General features: G+C 48.9%; 1 long non-coding RNA gene across 1 annotated transcript; it reads right to left on the minus strand.

The window, feature by feature from the left end:
* Window positions 1-523: 523 nt before the first annotated feature.
* On the minus strand, window positions 524-6,732 carry LOC116965015. Its single transcript, XR_004409080.2, has 3 exons — window positions 6,476-6,732; window positions 1,914-3,142; window positions 524-793 (listed from the first exon to the last, which is right to left on the minus strand). It is a non-coding gene; the product is annotated as an uncharacterized LOC116965015 (long non-coding RNA).
* Window positions 6,733-7,805: the final 1,073 nt, after the last annotated feature.

A 7,805-nucleotide genomic window follows, 5' to 3' on the forward strand; every position in this document is an offset into this window, starting at 1 on the left:
AAATCCCAGGGATTAAAGCAGGTAGAGACCACAAAAATGAGTCTTTTCCTCTAAGGGCACGATTTTGTAGGGACAGGTGATAGCCATTATTAGGAGAGTGATCCCCTGAAAAGCATCAGCATGCACAGTTCACCTTCACTTTTCTTGCCTTGCTTCTACCCTAAACTCATCACAGCTTCAATACGACTACTATGGCTTGATTTAGGTCAGATCTATTTCCAGCAACCGCTTTGCATTACAGCAGATGGCAGCCTTTCCCCAGATTTCCAGACATGAAGAGCACCTGGATTTCAGACAATACATGTCTTTTCTTGTCTCCTGGTGTCTGCTTGCTGCCAGCAGAAGCTTCTGTAGGAACTGAGCAACTGGATCGAAGAAGCTAGAGATAGAAACAAGACCAAAATCACCTCTTTGCATTTACAGGGCTCCTCACCAGAGGTCTGATCAGCTGTTGCACCGCCTCTCTATTCATCTAGGACAATGTTTCCCTTCCAATTTATACCAGAGTTCAAGACCAAAGTAATTAAAAATCCATGCTAATTCATTCCTCCACCTTGACAACACCACAGAACAGAAAATACATCATACTTTGTGGGTAGTGTGTCAAAATCAAAGTGACATTTCTTCAGTGCTTGACTTAATAAGATGTTTGTGCTGCATTAAAAAGCACCTCTGTTAAAAGACCTACAGCAGCTGACTGAACAAACTGTGGTGTGGGCGAGGCCTCAGATCACTTCATCTGCTGGTGACTGTTCAGAAGAGCCTTAGATACACTCCGTGGCTTCACCCAGTCCTGAAAAGCGAGGAGAAAAGTGATCAGCACGCTTCGGTCCTGCCCCTTTTTATTCCCTGCTTGCGGAGCCAGAACAGGAATGCTTACTGGGACAGGGTTTTTTGAGATGACCACAGACACACCAAGCTCTTCCTAATACCCTCTGGATCCTGTGGAGGCATTTCTTAGTACCACATAGCAAATCCCTTGTCCACACTGTGTTTTTATACCTCCCGGATTGGTATTAATCAGTCCCAGTGGTGTGCTTCACAAGCACAAGAAAGGTGCAAAGATGTCTTCTTCTGGGAGGTTGCTCCTGATGCAAACACTAAAGAACACAGATTTACTTCTACATAGGCTCTGCCTTCAATTTTTACTTTTTTTTTTTTTTTTTTTTTTTTCCCTGCTTCTGTTCTGACAAAATATGTTAATGGCATCCAGATGCTTATTAACACGTTTCATACCAACAACCAGAGACAGGAAATACAGGCCAGATGAGGAATAGAAGACCTTAAACAATCGTTAAGAGAGATGAGAAGAACTCAGAGTCAGCAGGGCCAAGTAAAATTTACTCCGGAGCCTTCAAGAACCTAATCAAATGGTTGTCAGTGAATGACTTTATAAACTCTGGGGGACAGGAGAGGTCCCACAGGACCGGAGAACCTATTATCGATATTTAGGGGGACATCCAAAGACAGCATTCATTAATCTGAAAGACCCACGTGATCCTAAAGCAACTGCCACAGGCTTACAAAAACAAGCCGCGTCTCACCAGCCCCGTTTCTCTCTTTGATAAGGCAGCTGGCCTGGCAGCCAGGAAAGGGAAGTCACAGACGTGCTGCATCTTCACTTGAATCACGCTGGCTCGTGCAGCCACCAAAGGAAACGGTCTAGACAAAGTTACTAGGAGGTGAACGGGCGAGTGAGCTGTTTACGCTTAAGGCGCAACGTTCATCGCGTCCCCTCGCTCTGGACGTCCCCGACAGTCACTGCCGCGGGAACGCCGGCTCCCAAAATCTGGCCGAAGGGGCGGGAGGCTGCATTTCTGTGCGCGTCCCGGGAGGGATGGGAGATGCGGGGAGAAAGAGTTCGTTTCGCTCAGGAAATCACCCTCAGCAAGGAAATGAGCCCAATTCCTTACCTTGTACTCGAGGTCTTGGCATTCATGAGCATCTTTTCCTTACGAGACATGCGCACCACCCACCCCCAGTTCAGCTTTTAATGAAAGAAACGCTTAAAATCCTCTTCCAGCGATCTACCCAGCCCGCAGAGACCGTTGCTGACTGCTGCTTACATCTGTCCCTCAGAGGAGCCTTTTCATCCTCTTGAAAGCTGCTCTCTTCTTTCCCAGCTCTGTAGAGAAATCTGGCTAACTAGAAATCTCGAGGCCATTATACTGCGGTTCTCCCATCTTCCTGGCTGCATTAATTATTAATAGCTCACCATCAAATTTTAATAAACTGAATATCAGAGGTTTAAGGCTTCTTAGGCACCTTTCCTCCCTTTTTTTCTTCCAGGTCCATCTGTTGGACAAGTTCATTGGGTGTCACACAGGGAAAGCTGTCAATCGCTAAGAGGCATACGCTTTGCGGAGAGTTGTAACATCTTTATTTCCAAACTCCGCAGAAGTGCTTGGAATACAAAAGCTTTTGGTTTGAGTTGTTTTGTTTTTTTTTTTTTTTTTCTTTAAGAAAACACCAGGTAAATCTTGGGACTCAACTTGCTCTTCAGTTTGCTTTATTAGAGGGGGAGCTGGCAGGGTCTGGCTTCGCTCGTTAATGAGCTGGTTTCACAGGGAAGATGGGAGCAGCTTGGCTGTGTAAGGCCGTTGGTCTGCACAGGATCTAAGGCAGGATCTGTCCCGCGAAGAGAGGTGAACTGGGGGGGGCTCTGGGAGAAGCACAGAAGCCCAGGGTAGGCAAGAAGCCTCCCCATCTCCAATTTCCTCCATCCCCGGGGTGCACAGCCCCACTCCCGGGTGCAGCAGTGACACCGTGAGCAGCACTGCTATTTGCTTGTGCAGCCTTGTTTTGGTGTGGATCACCCCACTCATGCCTTGTGGTTAAAGCCTGAAAGGAGGAGTCTGTAGCAGAGCTGAATTGCTCGGCGTTCGGGGCTCAGGCACCCAAAATTGAAACGCTTCTCAGTGGGCAGAAACGTAGCGAAACAAAGAACTGTCGGGATACTTTTTTTTTCCCCCACTTGAGGAGGTGGGTAAGAATCTTCGGAGGGACATGCAGCGTGCAGGACATGGGCAAGGGACCTTCTCACTTCAGTCAGCAAGTGGAAGACCTCAGGGAGGACATGGTGAAGTCGAAGACAGAGTTCAGGAAACAGAAGCAAGAACGCTGGCAGCCTGGCAAACACAACCTGTGAAAGATAGATCAAAAAGACTGCTTTAGTGTACAGATGAAAAGGCTGAGAAGAGCCATGCTCACAGCCTTCAACTGTGTAAAAAACTGCTAGAAGAAGGGAGACAAAATTATTGCCTCCGCATCCTCTGGGGGGAAACAATCATAAAGCTTTCCTTCGGAGGGGGACTTTACGTTCGAGATGAAGAGCAATTTTTCACTAGGAGCACAGCTGAACCAAGGAACGGGCTGCCTGGAGAGATTGTGGAGTCTCTATTCCTGCAGATTTTGAAAAGGTGAGATGAACACTTGCAAGCAGGATTTGGGTAGAACCGACCCTGCCGTGGGGCAGAATAATGCAGGAGAGGACCTTTCACGGATCCACGATTACGTTATGAACAATACATTTTTGAATCAGTTGATGCAAAGAAGCTTGCCTCTGAAATTTGTGAAAATATGGTTTGATGCAATCCAGAAACATTTACTGGTTTTTCTTTTTTTTTTTCCTTTGCAATAGTAGGGAAACTCCAGAGACACTAAGATCTGGTACTCAAAAGAGGGCCAGAACCACAGTTTTAGACTAGCTCATCTGACATCAATACTGAGCAAAATAAAGAGAAAGCTGACCAGAGTTCACAAGTAAAGGACAATAACATAATGGCAATCAACATGGGGGTTTTTTTCGGAAGAAAAACCCACATCTGGCAAACCTGCTTCCCTCCTTTGAGATAACAAGTCTGGCAGGTAAAAGGCAGTCGGAATGGAGTTTTGCAAGACATCAGTACAGGGCGACATTGTGATTAGAAGATCAGCACTCTCCCCTGTCAGAAAAGCCCACGTTAAACGGATTAGCTGAGAGCTCCTCAGGGGAGGCTCTGCCACGGCCCGGACAGAATCGCGCCCGGAGCTGATGCTGCTTCGTGTTGCTGCTCAGGATCTGGGAGCAAACATAAGGTGATTGCTGGCAGTACGTACGCAGGGTGCCAGGTGGCAAGCTGGCTCAGGAAAGTCATTTAGAATACATGGGATGCCTTGCTTTTTTTTTTTTTTTTTTTGGAGTACCAAGAGCAAAGGTGGTTTAAATATTTCCACCCTGGGGACTCCCACAGCTGCTCTTCTTTTCCTCTGCTGGGTCCTGGGGAAGCCGACCTCTGACATCCAACCTTTATACTTCTGTAGTGTGAATTAGCCCCTAAATTACAGTCTGAAAGACTGTTTAGGGCTAGTAGAGCATGATACCATTCAACACATTTTTCACTGCAGAAACATAAGTACAGCCTGGCTTTATTAACTCTTAGCCTATAAAGATAAAAATATAACAAAATGCAGACACACATGGTCTATAAATATATTCATGCTGTCTCGAGGAACGCTAATTCCAGGCCTCCACGGTATGAAAAACACTCCTCTGTATAAAAACCTGTGTATTTGGCAATATTGGATTAAGAACAGGGCAGCTGGGGTGGTTTTTGCCTTAGGGCTGTCACAGCCTCTAGCCAAGCCTCCCCTTTCGCAGAGGCTGCTGCCCGGGCTGGGGCGATGGCTTTCCCCCCGCAGGCAGCTGCCAGGAGCTGCCAAGGAGCTCGGCGTGAGCGCTGATTCATTGACGCCCAAAGGCGCTTGCACACACCTCCTGCCTCTCCCGCTCCAGAACAGGCGGAGTGAGATTTCCAAGCGATAAAGGGTGACGCTGGCAGGAACAGCTGAGTAACACTGAAAACACCCCGAGCGACGGTGGAGCCGAGGTCTTCGGCATCGCTCACCCTGCCTCTCAGGAAAACCGCTCTGAATCCACTTTTAATGCAAATAATTGAACAAGCCTTGAATACCCACGCTCTGTACCGTTGGGCAGCATTTTAAAGACCTTCCGATTGATTTAGCTCCCCTTTAGAAGCGAAGCAAGCTAATGAAACGCAGCGAGGCCCTGGAAGCTTTGCTCTGCGGCGCCTGGGACCGGCTTTGCCCCGCCGGCCGCGGGGAAGGGGCGGCAGATGGGAAGAGGCGCCCGCGCCGCTGTGATTCACCGGGGACCCTCACCCTCCCGCAGCGGCGGGGGGTGGCATCACGGGTTCACCCCGGCGGTGGGAGCCAGGGATGTGTCCCCGTTCCAAGGCAACGCTCCGGGGGAAGGCAAGCTGGGCGGGTGAGACCCTGACCTCAGCCCACCTCGATTTGGAGCCTTTCATCCCCTTTTCAAATCATATCTTTAAGCGGCTGCCCAGGCAAAACAAAAGCAGGCACGCCTGCATCTCAGTCCTGCGGAGGCTTTTGAAAATGTCAGCCACTGTGCCAACTGGAAGCACAGGCCAGAGAGAAAAGAGAGGCCAATTAAAAAGCCAGGTTGTCTCTGTTGCTCAGGGCTAACACAGAACAGATGATGGCATCGCTGGGAGCAGCATTTGCTTTTAATTGTCCTCGTTCCACTGAATAACTAATTCTCTCCTCCTCCCACACCACAGGAAAAAAAAAAAAAAAAAAAAAAAAAGGCATGGGTTTTTTGGAAAGGATGAGTTGACTCAAATCCTTTCCTACAGCGCATGACAGCAAGCTGCAGTTTTTAGCTTTGCATCCAGGCAAGTTTAGAATATCACTGCATGCATTTGTTTTGTTTCAGATCTTCTGGGATCAGCTAAAAATAATATTTTGGAGAGAAGAGGATATAGAAGCACTAAAGGTTTCTTTGTGTTCATTCAGCTCCTAATTTGCAGCCAACCAAAGGGGATAGTACGGGTAGATCCCAGTTGTCAGGGGGGTCGCATTAAAGTGTTATTTTACAGGTGTCAGAGGGCTGGGGTGTGGGAGGTGCCGGGGATCTGAGCACGATCCAGGGAAAGAAGTGGATCCCTTCAGCCCAGAGATGAAACACTGGGCTTACCACAAGACTCATCCTTCATGTAGCTGTTTCTCAGGAGCCCGGGAAAGCCATCACTCTTCCCCTCTCCTTGGCCAGCTCACATTTCCAGCATTTTCCAGGAAAGACTGAAGGGAAACCCTACCTAGCCTATAGAATAGATGACCAGAAAACTCCCCAAACACGTTTTGCAGGGCCTGAACCCCAGCCAACGTGGTTCAGTGCATTAAAAATCACATATTTCAATAGAAATACTCAAATCATAACCACGGTAAACATGACTGAGAAACTGTCAGATAAAAAAAACTGCAGAGGAAAAGTGAATCTAATCTTTTAATCTTTTTTTGAAGCATAAGTGAGGGCAAAGACAATGAGCTATAAGACAACTGGATGATCTTGGGAGTTATTAGTAAAGAATACACTTAAGGGAGCTCCTTCCCCCACCCCGAGTGATTTTACACTTTCGTTTACTGTCTGAAAATGTGAATTATCATTTCCTACCTCCCCTCTCCATGCCGCGCTCGCTTCGTGCGGTGGGTTCACAGGGAAGCCTTAGGAGTCCGTCACGTGCTGTGCAAGAGCTGTGGAGGGGAAACCTTTTAATGAGACCTTTCCACTGAGAGGAGTTAAAATAGACAATCCTGGAGCGAGTTATAACTCCAGAGGACTCTACCCTCGTCCTCTTTCCGAAAGGCACCAGGTCTCCAGTAGTGAACTCGGTACGGAGCGGTTATTATTTACGTAGGGTAGAGGAAGGAAGTCAGAGCAGATTAATAATTTACTCCTGCCTCAAGAGCTGTTTAGTGACCCTAAATCAGCAAAAGCATTCAAACCGAAAGCATCAGCATATCACAGAGGTTGCCAAATTACAAAGGAGTTGCCTCTGCCGGCAGGAAAGTGCTTCTCTAGTTGATCCGTGAGGTCATATCGCGCCCGCGCGGAGGATCCGAGATGTCTGAACCCCACGCGCGGCAGAGCCGAGTATTTGCTGGCGCCTTCGCTGCTGCCACACACCCCTCCTTCTCCAGCAGAGCCAGGCAAACATCTCGGGCCAGAAAACAGGCTGATGCCACGAGGAGGGCGAGCTGGGCACGCTCGCAGCAGCGTCACTAGTGGCGGGGAGCGGGCAGGGAGCTCCTGACCGCCCGGGCTGGCGCCTCGCCGCTGGGCAGGCCTCTTCCCCCGAGCTCAGGCTGAGGCCACCCCGGCTGATGCCTAACCTGATCCCACGCAAGGCAGTTGCCCGCTCTTCACGGAAAAGACCGTATCTGCCAGGACTGGAGGGAGGAGGAGGAAGATGCGCAGCAGCTCACAGGGGCACTAAGGCTGTGTTCGGGACGGCTGCTCTCTGGGGCAGCTTCCCCTTGACGCTTTATTCCCTCAAACACTTTATTTTTTATTTTTTTTTTTCTCCCTGCTCTTGAAACCTACCACCCTTTGGCTTATGCTTCAAAAAAAAAAAATTAAAAGATTAGACCAGCCAGCTGTTTCTTCTACAACAGCACACACCGGTGTTTCCCCGGCTCGGCTTGCGGCAGCGGGTACCTTACCGTGAGATACCGCATCCGCACAGCACAGTTTGACACGCTGCTCTTTCTCTGCAAGAAAATGGGGCCCTGAGCTCTTGCTGCTGCCCTTGCAAGAGGCCACGCTTGCCGAAGAGACCTCGACAAGTCACAGGAGCCATCACAGCTCCCGCAGAGATGCTCTCCCACGTCTTCACAGGATGCACGACAGCTCGCCTAACAAGTGATCTCCCATAGCCAGGAAAGAGCCTTAGAAGCTTCATTTCCAGGATGATCATTGCCCTTATATTAAAGCAGAGTGCTAC

Source organism: Tyto alba, unplaced genomic scaffold (genome assembly GCF_018691265.1).
Source record: "Tyto alba isolate M040663 unplaced genomic scaffold, T.alba_DEE_v4.0 Super-Scaffold_22, whole genome shotgun sequence".
Taxonomy (NCBI): Eukaryota; Metazoa; Chordata; class Aves; order Strigiformes; family Tytonidae; genus Tyto; species Tyto alba.